Raw genomic sequence first — 19,510 nt, forward strand, 5'->3', positions numbered from 1 at the left:
GTCAGTATACCACATTTTGGATATCACTAAACTATATCTGCCATGCAGGCAGGCATGAAATTAGAGAACTATATTCAGGATGACAAAGCTAGGAGTGGTGTCTGAAGTCCCTAATTCCTCCAGTCTTGTCATCCCAGCACTAGAGAGGTAGAGCAGGACAATTAAGAGTTCAGGGCCTGGAGCTGGAGCGATGGCTCAGAGGTTAGGAGCACTGGCTGCTCTTCCAGAGGTCCTTAGCTCAATTCCCAAAAACCACAAGGTGGCTTGCAACTATAATGAGATCTGGTGCCCTCTTCTTGCATGCACGTATACATACAGACACAACATTGTATACATAATAAATAAGTCTTTAAAAAAAAAAAGAGTTTAGGGCCAGCTTTGGCTACCTAACAAGTTCAAGGCCAGGCCAGATTATGAGACCCCATCTCAAAAAACCAATCCCCAATTAATTATGGATGAATAAATAAATAAGACTTTAAAAAGAAAGTATTGGTGAGTATATAAAGGGACTGGATCCCCAGTCACCCAGTGATGGCAATGTGAGATGGTGCAGCAATCTTAGAAGTCTGGCGTTCCTCAAAAGGTTAATAAACACAAACCATGTGGAATGAGAAGTCCCACCCAGCCGGGATGGTGATATACTCCCGGCACTTGAGAGACAGAGATAAACAGATCTCTGTGAGTCTGAGGCCAACCTGACCTACATAGCTAGTTCTAGGCTAGTAAGGGGTACATAGTGAGATATAGCCTCAATGAACTGGTTAATTAATTCTACTCATGATAGATGTTTAAGCCTGTGCCCCACATGAGCTTGAACAGGAATATTCAGAGCACAATGCCCAACAGCCAAAGTATATATAACTCAAATGTCTATCAACTAATAAATGGTTATACAAAATTTACGTTTATCTATAAATGGAATATATTTGGCAATAAAGGACTGAAGTATACACCTATAATCCTCTAGATACAATGTCCAAGGCAACATATAAAAGAAAGTATTTAATTTGGGAATTCAGGGTTACAGAAGGTTGGAGAACATGACCATGGTGGGGAACATGGCAATAAACAAGCGGCACGGCCCTGGAGCACAGGAGCTCACAACTTACCTCTGATCTAGAGGAAGCTAGAGAAAGCTAACTGGGAATGGCCTGGAGGCTCACACCAGTGACACCCCTCCCTCAACAAGGCCCCACCTATTCTGTTGTTGTTGTTGTTGTTGTTGTTGTTGTTGTTGTTGTTGTTGTTCCAAGACAGGGTTTCCCTCTGTAGCCTTGGCTGTCTTGGGCTGGCTTTGTAGACCAGGCTGGCCTTGAACTCACAGCAATCCACCTGCCTCTGCCTCCTGAGTGCTGGAACTAAAGGTGTGCATGGCCGCCGCCACCACCCCCTAGGTCCAACCTCTTAATCCTTTCTGAACAGTTCAACCAAATGGGGACCAAGTATTCAAATATATGAGCTTATCCTCAACTAAGGATATGCCTTCATCATACCTGCCTGTTGACAAGCTGGTTGGGCACTTTCTTATTTTGTTTTTAATGTACATTTGGTGTTTGGCCTACATGAGTGTCTGTATGAGGGAGTTGGATCCACTGAACTTGAGTTACAGACGTTGTGCGCAGCCATGTGGGTGCTAGGAATTGAACTGGGTCCTCTGGGAAGAGCTGCCAATGCTTTTAACCTCTGAGATATCTCTCCAACTCCTGAATTTTCTTGATTAATGATTGTGTGAGAGGGCATAGCCTACTTTTAGTAGTTCTACCCATGGGCAGGTGGCCCTGGGTTATATTAGAAAGCAGGCTGAACAAACCAGTTAACAGTATTCCTCTGTGGTATCTTTGCCTGAGTTCCTGTCCTGACTTCCCTCAATAATGGGCTATGCTGTGAAATTTTAAGCTGAGTAAACCCTTTACTCCTTAAACTATTTTTGGTCATGGTGTTCAATCACAGCAACAGAAAGCAAACTAAGACACACCTGCTGAAATGTGAATGGGCATTCATAACATCCTGATAAAAATAATAGACATCAATGACAAAGGCACACAGTTTGAGTAATTCAACTCATTGGAAAAGTTCACTTAGCAAATTTCAAATTAGTGGTTTCAAGAAGATAGCAAGTAGGGACTGGAGTAGAGCCTGACTGTTAAAGGGCTTTGGCATTTATTTTACAGTTAATGAAAACAACTTTAAAATTGACTGTGGTGATGGTTACATGCTTAAGAGTACACTTTGAGGCCGGGCATGGTGAGCGCGCCTTTAATCCCAGCACTCAGAGAGGCAGAGGCAGGTGAATCACTGTGAGTTCGAGGCCAGCCTCATCTACAAAGTTGAGTCCATGACAGCCAAGACTACATAGTTTCAGAAACTCTGTCTTGAAAAACCAAAAACCAAAACCCAAAAAGAGTACACTTTGAGCATGATGTGGTGGCACATGCCTTTGATCCCAGCACTTGGGAGGCAGAGGCAGGAACATTTCTGAGTTTGTGGCCAGCCTGGTCTACAAAGTGAGTCCAAGACAGCCAAGGCTACACAGAGAGACTGTCTCGAAAAAACCGAAGGGGGGAAAAAAACCAACAAAAGGAAAAAGGAAAAATAAAGATAAATGATAGGGCATTCATCAGAGTTATAAGAGCTGAATAAAGAAAGATACATCTCATGCCTGATTAGACAAACATTTTAAGTTCTTTTATCTGTTTCAGCAAAAATAGATGATGCACTTGGGAAGTTAGCAAAATGTACAAATGACCACAATGATGATTGATATTTGACATCGGCAATCCTGTCATGCTCAACAGAGTTTTCAGTTGTAACCACTTACAATGTGGGCAACAAACACTACAACTTACAAACAGATTAATTTATGCTCAATCAAATAAAACAATTTGTTTTTCAGCATGTAATAATGCAATTATGCTAAGTAATTCAACATAAAAATATCAGGCAGTGGCTGCCTACAACTATTTAACTTACAGAGCAGTAATTATTCCCAAAGTCATTTGAGCACCCACTAGTAATCTGTTTTTAAATTCTGCAAAAAAAAAACTCTAAAGCTCCAATGCACAAGCACGATGTAAAGTTCTCTCTTTTCCTTCCCACACTGGCTGCTTTCACTGGTTCATTAGTGCAGAGTTGAGAAACAAGTCAGGATGCACAAAGTACAATTTAGGCTTGGACTGAACACTTCCCCAGTGTTGATATCTGAATGAAAAGCCTAGCTCAAGGAGAAAGATGGCAGAAGAGGAAAAGCAATCGATCACAGCCTGAGAGAGAGAGCACTGGGGCATGTGCAGTGGGCAGAGGTGGCAGAGGATCAGAGATAATTGAGTGTGATGAACTACAAGGGCTGATGGAAGATAAATTGGCTGATAGACCAGCATGAAGAATTAGGAGGAAAGCAAAGCATGCCAGATGGAAGGACTCCAAAGGATTGGGGGGGGGGGGCGCACTGAGCTAGAGAGATCAGGTACAAAAGGGCAGGGCCACTTTTGTAGATGAGCATATGCAGTGTTTCTCGGGAACCTTCAATCCTAGTTTTTCTAGTTTTTGTTTTGTTAAAGAATGAAGACACATACAGAAAGCCCTGGGTTTAATCCCAAATAACACAAAAACAAAAAATGCAATGGAGCATATGGTGTGTGTACATTTATCATATAGAACCACATTAAAGAAAGTTGGTCAGAGCCGGGCGTGGTGGCGCACGCCTTTAATCCCAGCACTCGGGAGGCAGAGGCGGGCGGATCGCTGTGAGTTCGAGGCCAGCCTGGTCTACAAAGTGAGTCCAGGACAGCCAAAGCTAACACAGAGACCCTGTCTCGAAAAACCAAAAAAAAAAAAAAAAAAAAAAAAAAAGAAAGTTGGTCAGTTTAATAGACCCAACCTATAGAAGATACGACAGATTAAAAAAAAATATTGGCAAGAAGAGCAATATTCTAGGAGGCAAACATCAATGGCCACAAAAGATGTGGGTCAAGTTTCCCTTCAACCATTATAAGCCTAATAAAACTACCATCAACCCTTTAGTTAAAAAAAAAAGTAGATAGATAAAAATATAGATATTTGACAATATCTCTTGTCATAACATAACAACCTCCTTAAGCAGAAAAATCCTTTCCCAAGACCACAAAAGTAACGGCTGATTTTTCCGCTGGGCCGCTCCATAACCACTCATGAAAGCACTCCTGTGACGCTGCTATGGTCTGCCTTCTCCTTCTCAGCCACCAAACTGCCAACTGTTGCCCTATAGCTGAGGTGGTCTCTTCCCACCATCAATGAAAATGATTTGCAATTCTTTACCTATGACTCACCCAGCACAATATAGCTATTTTTATTTTTATTTTAAAGACTGAGTCTTTAAAATGTAGTCCGAATAGACCTGGAACTTACAGGAATCCTGCCTCAGCCTCCACAGTGCTAAAATTACAGGCTTACAGTCCCATGCCCCGACTTGAATGGTTTCTCCCCATCGGTAAGTCTTCAACAAACTGCTAACGCTACAGTGTTCTGTGCTGCCCCTTATTTTCCCCTAAGTGATCTTAGCATGTCCCATGCTCAAATTCTCACCTGTCCTTTACCTATCTGTGCCCTATGTCATTTGTATCCAAAATCCTTATCCTGCCTATACTACTATCTCATTTTTCTAATATTTCCTTTTTCCAAATCCAACATTTCCCTCATCTATGAATTCTATCATTTATTTCTTTTCATCTTTGTACCAATCACTGTCACTTCTCTTTATTTATCCTAATATTATGCCATCAGTCACTCTCCCTATTACACTTGGCATGCCTTTATTCACTTACATATTTGTTAAAACCCTGACCTAATGAACAATTACTGCATTTATATTTTCAAATACAGATATTTGGGGGCTGGAGAGATGGCTGAGCAGTTAAGAGCACTGAATTCAATTCCCAGAATCCACACAGCAGTTTATAACAGTTTGTTACTCCAAGATCTGGCACCCTCATGCAGACACACATGCAAGCAAAACATAAATACACATAAATAAGATAAATAAGTTTAAAAAAATACTAGAAAAGACAACAGACTCACACATGCACACTATAACCCCTATAAACCATCTCCCCCATCCACTGAAGCTCCAAAACCCTTCTCTTAGGAAAGAGAAGATGACTCCTGGTGACTCCAAATGTGACCCCTCTCTTCCTACTAGAAAGGCCTCAAAGCTGACCTGGAACTCACTATGTACATAGCTCAGGCAGGTCTTTGGAGCCTCAGAGTGTTGGTATTGTGTGCCATCACACTTGTTATGCAGACACACACCTAACAAATATCTCCACCTCAAGTCATTTTTCTCCAGAAAACAAGCTCAGTATGTTTTTTAAAATGCATTTATTGTGCCTGCATTATACAAACTGTAGCTCAGGATTATCTATATACTTAACTTTGTGGGGCTTTTTTTCCAAGATGTTAAAAACAACTTTATTGTTTTAAAAAAGAAACAAATCAAATAAATACACACTTTGGCTGGATGTGGTGGCACACACCTTTAATCCTAGTATCTGAAACTAGCCTTGTTCCAGGACAGTCAAGGCTATACCAAGTGAGGGGGAGAAGGGGGAACACTTAGATGAGGAAGGACTGAATTTATATAATAGACATGAGTTATAAATAGAATAGAAGGCTAATTATTCTTCTAGTCTAAATCTATCACATGTTTTTACCTTGGTGGAAAGTAAGTATGCAAAAACATGTTACATGTGAAAGTAGAAATCCCAGTGTGAAGATCCAGAATAGCTATTCTAACCATACGGAAGTTGAGATGTACTGGCTTTGGGGTCTGGTTAATTTTGGTGTGTGGTGCTTTATTATTTATTTTATTTTTAACTCTGTGTGTGTGTGTGTGCGCGTGTGCGCGTGCGTGCGTAAGATGGTATGCTCTCTAAGTTAAGAGTTCATAGAGCCCAAGAAGGAATGAAGCCAGGCCACTGCAGTATAGAAGGTAGTTATAGAGCTCCTGGACATCAAACCAGTGCTCCAACCATGCTCTTGGACAGAAATTAAGTTCATCACAAAACATACACAACTCTAAAATCTTTAAAGATGGAAGCATTTACATTTGGACTAAATGAAACCTAATACAAATAACAAACTGGAAAGTAAAAAAGAAATGCACCATTGGCATTTTATCAAAAATATAACACATATATAGATAGGTGTGGTGGTGCACACCTTCAATCCCAGCACTTGAGAGGTAGAGGCGGGCAGATTGCTGAGTTCGAGGCCAGCCTGGTCTACAAAGTGAGTCTAGGACAGCCAAGGCTTCACAGAGAAACCTTGTCTTGGGGGGAAAAAATGTATGTTAACACAGACGCCAAGCTTGAGGAACAAAAGATCAGGGCTACAGATGTAGCCCAGTTGATGGAGGGCTTGCCTAACATCCGTGAGACCCCTAGGTTCTTAGAATAGGCCTAGGAGTAATCTGTAGTAACCTGTAACCTGTATTTCCTGTAGCCCTAATATTTCGTAAGTAGAGACAGGGAGACCAAAAGTTAAAGGTCATCCTCAGCTTAATGGCTTAAAAACAAATTCTGTGCCTGGGTGTTTTGCCTGCATGCGTGTCTCTGCACTGAGCTCCTACAGAAGCCAGAAGAAAGCACTGGATCCTGGAAGTAAGTTACAGTTACCTAAACTGCCATTGGTGCTGGGAACCTAGCCTGGGTCCATCCTCTGATAGACTAGTAAGTACTCTTCACCACCGAGCTATCTCTCCAGCTCCTGTTAGCCACATGGGCCAGCCCAGGAGTGCAATGAGTCCCAGTCCAAAGAACAAACACTGGAAGCTAGGTATCCTGCCTCATGCCTATAATCTAGCATTTAAGCCACGAACAGGACTGCCACAGGAGGAACCAGATTTTTGGTCAATACATTATGTCATTTTGAAATGGAAGAATATGTATTATCTTTAATTCCTCACTTACCTGGCAAAATACTTAGTTCAGTAAGCAATCTATATTTCTCCCTCCCTCCCTCCCTCCCTCCCTCTCTCCCTCCCTCCCTCCATGTCTGTCTGTGTCTGTCTGTCTCTCTCTCTCTCTCTCTCTCTCTCTCTCTCTCTCTCTCTCTCTCTCTCTCTCTCTCTCTCTCTCTTCAAGACAGGTTTGGTTTCTCCGTGCAGCTCTGGCTGTCCTGTAGACCAGGATGGCCTCAAACTCACAGATATCAGCCTGCCTCTGCTGGGATTAAAGGCATGTGCCAACACTGCCCAGCTATTCCTTAAATTAATGTCTACAGCTAATCAAAACTAAGTATCTGTCCTGGTCTATCATAAAAATAAAACTGGCAAGCCAGGCGTGGTTGCACACACCTTTAATCCCAGCACTTGAGAGGCTGTCTACAGGACAGCCAGAGCTACACAGAGAGACCCTGTTTCAGGAGAGAAAAAAAATCATTATTATCATCATCATCCAACGGAGGGCTGTCAAGATGGTCTAGCAGGTAAGGCACTGGAATTTGTGGACAAAGCTTAACAGAACTAAAGTCAATCACTATCCTCCGGTTTAGTGTATTCAAGCACAGGCATAAAGATACACAATATACAGGATTAGATAAAAGTTATGCCCCCCACCGCTGGCCACTAACTCAGGAGGCAGAGGCAGGAGAACCTCTGTGACTTCCAGGCCAGCCTGGTTGTGGTAGTTTGAAGGAAGTGGTAGTTGGAGGAAGTGTAACACTATGGAGGCGGGCTTTGAGGTTATATATATATGCCTAGTGTGATATCTTAACTAAATGTTTGGCTTTCTAAGAGTTGCCTTGGTCATGTGTTTCTTCACAGAAATTGAACCATAAGACACTGGTCCACAAAACAAATTCCAGGGCAGTCAGGCCTACACAGAGAAATACTGTTTTAAAATAAACAAACCAACAATAAAGTATATATCCCATGCATAACAGTTGGCCAGGAAGAAAATGATAGAATACATGCAGTAAGGTTGCACTGATCTTCTGGAACAGGAAAACCTCATCTGTGATGAGACAGAATTCAGATCAGCCTTGGCCTGAAGAAGATGGTGGGACCTATGTGACTTTACAAGCCTTAAGTAAGTATTTTGGGGAAATTAGAGTGTTCCATCATTTTTTGGGATGGTAGTTATACATGTGAACAGTTAAATATTTTAAATTTTATGTTCTTGATTATATGAAAATTATCCTGCCAATAAAACTGATTTATAAGGAAAACTTGGGCCATCCAGACATAGTGGTGCACACTTTTAAGGCCAGCACTTGAGAAGCTAAGACAGGACAAGCCTTGCCAGTTCCGGTTTGGTTTTGGTTTTGGTTTTTCGAGACAGGGTTTCTCTGTGTAACCTTGACTGTTCTGGACTCCATTTGTAGGCCAGGTTGGCTTCGAACTCACAGTGATCCACCTGCCTCTGCCTCCCCAGTGCTGGGATTAAAGGTGTGCGCTGCCACCCTGCCATCTTCCCCCAGCCCCGGCAAGTTCCTTATTTTTAAATTTTACATAAATGGATTTATATTGTCTGTATTTTTATATAAATTTTTGATATGAGAGTCTCATTAGTTACTCAGGATGGTCTTGAACTCCTGGGCCCAGTGATCCTCCCCACTGTTCGCTTTGGGATGAGATGAAATATAAAACCAAGTCTAGAATTTAGTGGGAAAATAGAAGGGGGAAAATCTTGAGCAAGCGGCTCTTCCATGTAGTTTACACCCAACATTTCCAAGTCTTTGATCCAAGCAGGTCAGTAAAGCAAGCTTTCATATCCTGTGTCCGTTACATTCCATTTCTGTGCGTAGGTGAGGCCCAGATGGACCTTTCACACTGCAGTGAACAGCAGGAATCAATGGACTCATTCCAAAGTGCTACGCCTCCATCTGCAACCTTCTGTCAGTTCTCTCCACTTCATCTGCCTCATTCCCAATTCTTTACAAATACCCATTGCACAAGTAATCAGTCTCCTTCCCATTAAGACAGGGAAAATGAAATATTATCCCCAAATAAAGTAATACCTTTATGTTAATTCTCATCCAAAAATATTGCTGTGTCTAATGTTAAAAGCCAAATGAGGTGCCACAAAAGTACCATATGTGATCACTGACTACAAAGCTGGAGAGGGCCAGCTAGATGGATGCCTTAGTGAGTAAAAATGCTTACAGGGCAAACCTGATAACCTAAGAACAGACCCTTTCACCACTGTCCCCTGACCTCAACACAAGCACCACATCACACTTTATCAACACAAACAACACACACACACACACACACACACACACACACACGACTTACAAACTGGCTTTTAAAAAAAGGACAAGCAGTGGTGGCACAGAGGCAGGCGGATCATGGTGAATTCGAGGCCGGCCTGGTCTACAAAGTAAGTCCAGGACAGCCAAGGCTACACAGAGAAACCATCTCTAAAAACAAACAAACAAAAACACAAAAAAACAAAGAAGAGCTCAACCAAAACCACAGAAAGCACCTGTGTGAAACACTAAGCCAATGCTGGCTCGAGCTACTGCTAGGCTTGGCTGTCCTGGGTCCAATCACAACTCAGCCCACCACTTTGCGCAATGCCCTCGCCTGTGTGACTGTGAGCTAGACATAAATTATCTTTAACATAACATCCCTTGTAGCTCTTACCCTCTTTAGTCCTCCAACAATGGAACAGAGAGAATGGGAAGATAGCTGTGAACTTTCCAGAATGTATTACAAATTCAGTACAAATGACAATTAAAAAAACTTAAGATGAATAAGGGGCCTAGAATGGCAGCACACGCCTTTAATCCCAGGACTGAGGCAGAGGTAGGTGATCTCTGAGTTTGAGGCCAGCCTGGTCTACAGAATGGGTTCCAGGACAGCCAGGGCTACACAGAGAAACCCTGTCTTGAAAAAAACAAAATGAAAGAAAGGAAGGAAGGAAGAAGACAACCATTTGTGTCTCCACTAATCTATCCAAACCCTTCAAAGGTTTCTTCCCAACCATAAATGTTAAACCTCAGAGAGAATTTGCCTCATCTAAAGATGAGAATTAGATAAAGAAAAAAGCCTCACCAACATAAAAGGTGCAACTTGGAAGCAGTGTATTAGGGCCTGGCTTTCTAAGCCTTTCCTGAACCATTAAGGAGGTCTGTCCATATCCCATACATAATGACCCAATCGCTCTCAGCTCAGTCCCTGTGAGCCTCCTACTTTAGTGTGCACTCAAATCACCTGGACACCATATCTAAAGTCAGTAGCTCCAGGACGAGGCCTAGATGAAAACATGTCTCACAAGCTCACTTCAAGATTTCCTGAGGGGGAGGGTTGGGCAGTGGTGGCCCACACCTTTAATCCCAGCATTCTGGAGGCAGAGGCAGGTGGATCACTGTAAGTTTGAGGCCAGCCTGGTCTACAAAGCAAGTCCAGAACAGCCAAGACTACACAGAGAAACCCTGTCTCAAAAATCCAATAAGAAAAAAAAGATTTCCTGAGGGGGAGCTGGAGAGATGGCTCTGCAGTTAATACCACTGGCTCCTCTTCCAAAGGTCCCGAGTTCAATTCGTAGCGCCCACATGGTAGCTTACAGCCATCTATAATGGGATCTGAAAGTAAGCATTCATACACATAAAATGCATTAATTAATCAATTAGTTTTAAAGATTTTTCTGAGGACTACAGGTTGAATAACAGCATCTGGTTCAGTTCTACCCAATTCTGGCTCTTTTTTTTTTTTTTTTTTTTAAGATTTATTTATTATAAATACAGTATGATCAGATCACATTATAGATGGTTGTGAGCCACCATGAAGTTGCTGGAATTGAACTCAGGACCTCTGGAAGAGCAGTCAGTGCTCTTAACTACTGAGCTCTCTCTCCAGCCCCCCTTGGCTCATTATTTATGATTTCTTAACATGTATTAAATCCCATGGGCTTTAATGTCATCATTAAAATATTGTCTTATAAACACCAAATGAGATAATTCATATATTCACAACCCTAGCACATTCTGAATGTCTGGTAACTACGAACAGCTAGTGCTGTGTGTGTGTGTGTGTTCATGGCTGGGGAGTGTGTAGAGGTCAGAGGACAACGTTCGGGAATCCATTCTCCTCTGATTTGGAGGTGTGTTTTAAACTTTTCAAGTGACTATTGTGTGTGCACTGTATGTGTAAATGAAACTGGTCCTTTCCTTCCACTTCAGGAACCAAAAATGGGACTCAGGCCCGGACTGTACAGCAAATGCTTTACCCACTTACCCAGCTCACTGGTCTGAAATCTGTATTGTTAACTGCAATTGCTCCAGGTAACAAGCCTTCAACACCAAGTCTGTAGTCATAAGCACCTCCTGCAAAACTAAGTAAACTGTCCCACAAGAACCTTAATGTGGCCCGTACCCCTCGGGCAGCGTCTCACCTAGCCTTGTTCTTTGCCCGTTCTATAGCAAAGTGAACTTTCTACTCTGTAAAGATTGGTTTCTATTTAACAAACAAATATTTACACTGTATACATTCTATATCCTAGGACTGTTCCAAATAGATCTCATTGCTAGCCCTTGCTTAAACTTCAACTGCCCCCACGTACAGCAATTTTCCTTTCTTTTCTTTTTTTTTTTTGTTTGTTTGTTGTTGTTGTTTTTTTTTTTGAGACAGGGTTTCTCTGTGTAGCCTTGGATGTCCTGGACTCACTTTGTAGACCAGGCTGGCCTTGAACTCACAGCGATCCGCCTGTCTCTGCCTCCCGAGTGCTGGGATTAAAGGCGTGGGCCACCATGCCCGGCTTGCAATTTTCAAACATTATTTTAAACTTGTCTGTTTACATACTTAGGAATTTGGAGTTTGGTTGATGTGTTGTTTTTGTCTGTCTTGTTATGGTTTGAAACATGATCTTACTATGAAATCTTGGCTGGCCTGGAACTACCTAAGTAGAGCAAACTAGCCTTATACTCACTGCAATCAGACCTGCTTCTACCTCACTAGTGCTGAGATTAAAGGTGTGTAACCACCATGCCCAGACTGTTGCTGTTTTTGACCAAGGTCTGGTATATCATCCAGGCTGCCCTCAATCTGCCACTATACAACTAAGGATGTCTTACAACTCCTGTGTCTCCGAAGTGCTGAGGTTATAGGTGTGCACCACCACACCTGGCTTATGCAGTACCAGGTATTGAACATAGGCCTTCTTGTGTACTAGGCAAAAACTCCATCAACTGAGGTAAATTTCACCAGCTGTTTGAGCCTGACAAGGTTTCACTATACACCTTAGGCTAACCGGAAATTTGCAATCTACCTGTGTTTATACTGCTGTCTCCATGTTTCCTTTAATCCCAGCACTCCCCAGGCAGAGGCAGGTGGATCTCTGTGAATTCAAGGCCAGCCTGGTCTACAAAGTGAATCTATGACTCCATGGCTACACAGAGAAACCTTGCCTTGAGGAACCAAAAAAGGAAAAAGATATGGTATATCAACAACTTGTTTGTTTGTTTGCTTGCTTGCTTGCTTGTTGTTTGTTTTGGTTTTTCAAGACAGGGTTTCTCTGTGTAGCCTTGGCTGTCCTGGACTTGCTTTGCAGACCAAGCTGGCCTGGAACTCACATCGATCCGCCTGCCTCTGCCTCCCTATATGTATCTGTATAAATATAGGAACCACAAATGAAGGAGAATATAATTATCTTCTGTGATTGACTTAATTTGTTATTATGATCATCTCTAGTGTATTTCTTTACTACACACAATGGGTCTTTGTTCTGTGTTTTTATTTTATTGTTTATGTATTGTTCTGTTTCTTTCATTTCAATTTTAGTGTTATTAGTGTATGAGAGGTGAATGTGGGTGGGGGGCACACATGCCATGGTGTGTCAGTGAATTCCAAGGATTGAGTTCAGGCTATCAGGGCTTGTGCATATCTTAGTTACTTTTCTATTGCTGCAATGAAACACAATGACCAAAGCCAACTTATAATAGAAAATCTTTATAATTTGGGGCTCAAAGTTAATTACAGAGGATGATTCCATGACCAAGATGGCAGGGAACATGGCACCAGGCAAATATGGTGCTGGAGAAGTAGCTGAGAGCCTGCTTGCATCTTGAGATATAAGAGGTGAGGGAGACACAACTGGGAATGAATAGCCTGGGCTTTTGGAACCTCAAAACCCGCCCCTAGTGAAAACACGGCCTCCAACAATGTCACCCTCCAATCCTTGCCAAACAGTTCCAAACTGAGGACCAAGCATTCAAAGTTGTGAGCTTCTGGGCCCATTCTTGCTCAGACCACCACAGCAGGCACACACCTAGTACCTACTGATGTCAGACTAGACCACCACAGCAGGCACATACCTAGTACCTACTGATGTCACTGGTTCTTTGTTCTTTATGGCTTTAAAAAATGTTGTGGGCCAGGTGTGTTGCCTCACGTCTTTAATCCCAGTACTCAGGAGGCAGAGGCAGGTGGATCACTGTGAGTTCAAGGACAGCCTGGTCTACAAAGCGAGTCCAAGACAGTCAAGGCTACACAGAGAACCCGTCTCAAAAAAACAAAACAAACAAACAAAAAATAACAAAAAACACTGCCTAAAAACATTAACAGATGAGATTGCAAAAAAAAAAAAAAAAAAAAAAAAGAGGCTCAGCAAGCACAGGTACTTGCCACCAAGTAAACAACTTGAATTCAATCTCTGGGACCCACATGTTGGAATCCTCTGACCTCTCTACACATGCACCATGACATGTCTGTCCCCAAACAAATACATAAAGTACTTTAAAAACAATTTTTGTTCTGCTTTTTGAGACAGGTTTTTCTCTGTGTGTAGCTCTGGCTGTCCTGGAACTAGCTCTGTAGACCAGGCTGGCCTTAACTCACATTGATCTGCTTGCCTCTGTCTTCAAAGGCCTATGCCACCACCGCACCCTCCCCACTACCCGTCCTACCCCCCAAGACAGGATTTCTCTGTGTAGCCTTGGCTGACCTGGACTGCTTTGTAGACCAGGCTGGCCTACGAATTCACAGAGATCCATCCACCTGGCTCTGCCTCCCAAGTGCTGGAATTAAGGATGTGTGCCCTCAAGCCCAGCTTAAGATATTTATTTATTTATTTATTTAAGAAAAAAGTAAAATAAGCCTTGTTAAGGATAGGGGACCTAGATAAATGGCTTGATGGACTTGAATACAGTTCCTAGCACCCAAAGTGCACAGTTCACAACTGCCTGTACCACCAAGTTCCAGGGGAATCCAATGCCCTCTTCCGGCTTCTGTGGATACCTGTACTCACATGCACTAATCAACACACAGATAGAAACATAATTTAAGAAAAAACAACTTTTTGTTTTGTTTTATTTTGAGATAGGGTCTCTCTTTGTAGCCACATCTGTCCTGGAATTTACTATGTAAACCAGGATAGCCTCTGACTCAGAGATCCACCTGCCTCTGCTCCCCAGGTGCTGGGATTAAAGGTGTGTGCTAAGCTCAAATGAAATAATAAAAATATTAAAGGCCAAGGAGATGGCTCAGCAGGCTAACACACTGACCACTACCCCTGATGATCTGAATTCTATCCAAAGGACACACATTGTGGATGCAGAGAACTGGATCCAGATTATTGTCCTCTACACTTATGCTGTGGCATGTGATTGGGCATACAATAAATTAAAAATAGTAATAAACTGGGGTAGTGGTACACACTTTTAATCCCAGCACTCCAGAGGCAGAGGCAGGTGTATCTCTGAGTTCAAAGCCAGTAGAAACCATAGTGAGACACTATCTCAAAAATGAAACGAAAGTAACAATAATAACAGTTGTTATTATTATTACTATTATTGATGGCCATGGTTACATATACCTGTAATCTTAGCACTTAGGAAACAAAGATAGGATGATCTCTATAAATTTAAGGTCTATCTCTCAAACTCTGGCCAGCCAGGACTACATAGTAAACCTTGTCTCAAAAAGTAATAAGGAGAGCCAGACACAGTGGTACACACATGCCTGTAATCCCAGCACTAAGAGAGGCAGAGGCAGAGGCAGAGGCAGGTGGATCTCTGTGAGTTCAAGGGCAGCCTGGTCTGCAAAGCAAGTCCAAGACAGCCAGGGCTACAAAGAGAAACCCTGTCTTGGAAAAAAAGTAATAATAATAAGAGTAAGGGGCTGGATAAATAAATAAATGGTTAAGAGTGACTTTTCCGGACCAGGGTTCAATTCCCAACAACCACACAGCAGCTCACAATTATCTGTAACACCAGTTCCAGGGGATCCAACACCCTCAGACACACATGCGGGTAAAACACCAATGCACATACAAAAAAATATATATAAGTAAAAATAATAGCTGGGTGCCAAGGCGCACACCTGTAATCCCAGCACTCAGAGAGGCAGAGGCAGGCAGATTTCTGTGAGTTTGATGCCACTCTGGTCTACAAAGCGAGTCTAGGACAGCAAATGCTACACAGAAAAACTCTTGTCGTAAAGGGGGGGAAAAGTAAAAATAATAAAAATAATATTTTACAGATAGAAAGCAATTGAGGAGCTGGGTGTGGTGGTGCACACCTTTAATCCCAGCACTGGGATGTAGAGGCAGGAGGATCTCTATAGTTCGAGGCCAGCCTGGTCTACAAAGCAAGTCCAGGACAGCCAAGGCTACACAGAGAAACCCTGTCTTGAAAAACCAAAATAAATAAATAATAAAAAAGAATGAGGAAAACATCTGGAAGCTGACTTCTGGCCTCCACAGGCACATGCACTAGGGCGCATATTCTGCATGTTTGTGTCTCCCTGCTACACACACACACACACACACACACACACAGACAGACAGACAGACAGAGAGACAGACAGAGACAGAGACACAGAGACAGAGAGAAACAGAGAGAAAGAAGAGAGTGTATGAGAATAATTAGTTCGTGTATATGGGATAGTAGCTCAAACCAATGCCACTCAAAGAATGGGCCAATAATCCCAGTAATTATACCAACAAGTCAAGTTCTCTTTGCCCTTATGAGACAGAATTCTCTGAAGAAGGAAGTCTAGGACATAAAAACTGCTCACACTCTACAAAGAGACAGCCAAGGCTACACAGAGAAACCCTGTCTCAAACAAAACAAACAAACAAAAACTGCTCACACCTGAAGAAGCCACGAATAACCTTCCAGGAAGAGAGAAGAGACAACAAAGGAAATGGAGATCAGAAAGGACCCCCCCCCCAAAGGAATAGATCTGTTAATTTAACACACTTCTGTCAGACAAATAACCTGTCCCAAGTGCCATTGTTGCAGAAACAATGATCATTCAGGGAGGTGGTGTTCATTAAAAGGAACTGGCCAGAAGAAAAAACGAAAATAACTGTTCCAATCAACAAGACTGTTTAACATTTTTCTCAGTTCTAAGAATTTAACCCACTCCTAGAAATTATACTTCAGAAGTGATTTTAAGTTAAACATTAAAAAGTAAAGGGCTGGTATCACTGCGCCCCAATCCCTGCTGTTTCCACCCTGACTCTTTGATGTTGGGATAAACAAGAGACCGCTCAGCACATCAGAGTAGCTTGAGGTGACCACATAAAATGACCTCCTACTTTCAAGTAACACAGCTACTCGGGAAAGCCTCCCCCAGGGAGAAAGTAGACCTGACTCAGCCCAAGGAGCTGGTGCTATCGAATCAAGGCTAAAGCTACCACTGCAGAGGAAGCAGCAAAGAACATGCCATCACTTACACCAGCCAAGTACCCTTCATAAAGGTCGGATGAGGTCAGAGACTTTAAACAAGAAAATGAATACTAGCCCTCAAGTATTGTTATGTAATTACATTTGAAACCTGTGTGTGGCTAATGAAGTACAAGACACAGGACATATGAGCATTATTCTAAGAGATCATATGCCTTTGGAAGAATTCAAAGAGGAGTGTATTTTTTAAAGGGGGGGGGGGGAGCCTTTAGCTGCAGCTGACTTCACTGCAGTTTATTTACATGAATTCTGGGGTTTAGAACCAAAATTCTACCCCTCCTCCACACATGCCCAGAGCAGGCAGGCCTGGGATGTGAGGAATTGAGCACAACAATGGAATGAAAGAAAAAACAAAGGAAGGTGGCCAAGTCTCGGGCTCAGTTAAAAGAAAATGTAAAGAAGGCTCAGCAGGCCAAGCTTTTAATCCTAGCACTTGGGAGGCAGGAGGGATCTCTATGAGTTCAAGGTCAACCTGGTCTACAAAGTGAGTGAGTGGTGGCACAAGTCTTTATAATCACAGCACTCTGGAAGCAGAGGCAGATGGATCACTGTGAGTTCGAGGCCAGCCTGGTCTACAAGGTGAGTCCAGGACAGCCAGGGCTACCCTGTCTTGAAAAAAACAACAAACAAACAAACAAACACAAAAACAAGACAGCCAGGGATACACAGGGAAACCCCGAGGGGTGGGGGGCCGCGGGGGCTCAGCAGGCTGGATCTGTGGCAGAGGGCTTGTCCTGCATCTCCAATGTGCAGGGACTGAGGGAGAGAAAGGGAAGGGGCTACAAACCAATGATAAGATGTCACAAGCCAGTGACAGGTGAACATATCCTTTAAATGTTTCGTATCTTTTTGGTTGATTGGTTTTGGTTTTTTGAGACAGGGTTTCTCTGTGTAGCCCTGGCTATCTGGAACTCACTCTGTAGACCAGGCTGGCCTCGAACTCATAGGCTAAAGGCGCGCTGCACCATAGTCCTGCATGTTTTGTATCGCTCATCCAAGAACTCAGGGCATTCCCCAGCACACTAAGACTTGTTTAGTCACCATCACAAAACCATTTTCTCTCCAAACCAAAACAACACACTTATCGCAGGGTATGGTGGTACATGCCTTTTAATTCCAGTCTCGGGAGGCAGTGGCCGCAGCTCTCTACGATTTTGAGGGAAACTTGGTCTACACAGTGAGACCCATTCTATAAAGAAAAGAGGGGGGAAGGATGATAATAATCAAGTATCTGTTTACCAGGTTTCTACCTGACATATGCAAAAGCAGGGAACAACCTAAACTTTCAAAACTTTCCTCAGAAGCCGTATGTGGCAGTGCTCGACTTTAATCCCAGCACTGAGGAGGGAGATGGGCAGGTAGATTTGAGGCTAGCCTTGTCTACAGACTGAAACATCAAGATTGTCAGGAGCAAGGCCAGCCTGAACTACACAGATGAGTTATAGTTATCTGCAGTAAACTACAATGACATCATGTCTTTCTTTTGTTTTTTAAGTGGCTGGAAGGTGGTGGCCCACACCTTTAATCCCAGCACTTAGAAGGCAGAAGCAGACTGATCTCAGTGAATTCAAGACCAGCCTGAGATGCAGAGGTAGTTCCAGATCAGCCAGAGAGCTACAGAGAGAAACACAGTGGGGGGAGGGGAAGAGGGTGAGAGAGACACCCCAACCTGCAGAAGTGTCTATCAGAGAACCTTATTTGCAGGCAAGTTCCCAGTGGAGGAGACACATAATGTAATCCAGACATGTCAAGCAAGTATGGATCTGCAGCTTCTATTTGGTTTTAAAAAAAAAAATCAGCTTGTAAAGTTTGGGTAGCAGCCTTGAGCTTACCCCTTGCTGCCTACGGTGACTTACTTGACTCAGTGGTACAAGGCACACCCAAACAGTCCCACCTAGGAAAAAGCCAGAAGTCATCTAGCCTGAAACTCCCATGTCACTAATCTGAAACCAAAGTAAGCTTGCTAAGATCACAACTTCATGGCAAGGGTGAATAAGAGCTGGGCATGGTGGCGCACGCCTGTAATCCCAGCACTCAGGAGGCAGAGGCAGGAGGGTCTCAGTGAATTGGAGGTGTATGCCACCACTGCCCCACAAACCACAAAACCTTAAATCACTTTTAAAATTTGTTTTGCTTCTGTTGGAGCTAGAAAGATGCTCAGTAATTAAGAGTACTTGCTGCTTTTCCAGAGGACCCAAGTTCAATTCCCAGCACCCCCATGGTGGCTTGCAGCCTTCTGTAACTCCAGCCTCAGAGGATCCTACATCCTCTTCTGGCCTCTGAGGGTACCAGGCATAGACATGCATGCAGGCACAACACCTATAAATATAAAAATCAGTAACAATTTTATTGGAGGGGTTGGTTTTTGGAGACAGGATTTCTCTGTGTAGCCTTGGCTGTCCTGGACTGGATTTATAGGCCAGTCTGGCCTCAAACTCAAAAGGTCCACCTGCCTTTGCCTCCCCAAGTGCTGGGATTACAGACCTGTGCAGCCACACCTAGCTAAATAGTAATTTTTTTTTAATTGTTGTTTCTGTTTTTAAGGTCTTACCTAATCCTGGCTGGCTTAGATCTCACTATGTAGCCCAGGCTGGCCTTAAACTCCAGAGTGCTAGAGTTAAAGGCACTGCAATACTGCACCCATCTCTAAATCACTGTACCTCATTGATCTTACTTCCATTCAAATGCTCTCAGCAAGCATCCCTAACCCTCTCTTAAACTGAAGTAGCAATCTCTTAGCATGACCCTTAGCAAGCATCCCTGGATTTCATCGTTTCTTAGACCCTGTGACATACTGTATCATTTGTCCACTAAGATGAGGGCAAGGACTTTTCACACCTTATTAATT

General features: G+C 42.9%; 1 protein-coding gene across 5 annotated transcripts in view; it reads right to left on the minus strand.

The window, feature by feature from the left end:
* The window catches only part of CECR2 (CECR2 histone acetyl-lysine reader), a 104,399-nt gene that overhangs the window by 78,394 nt on the left and 6,495 nt on the right, over positions 1 to 19,510 (minus strand). The gene's annotated exons all lie outside the window — the stretch shown is intronic.

The sequence above is a fragment of the Acomys minous genome (genome assembly GCF_964271855.1).
Source record: "Acomys minous genome assembly, chromosome: 17".
In the NCBI taxonomy this organism is placed as follows: Eukaryota; Metazoa; Chordata; class Mammalia; order Rodentia; family Muridae; genus Acomys; species Acomys minous.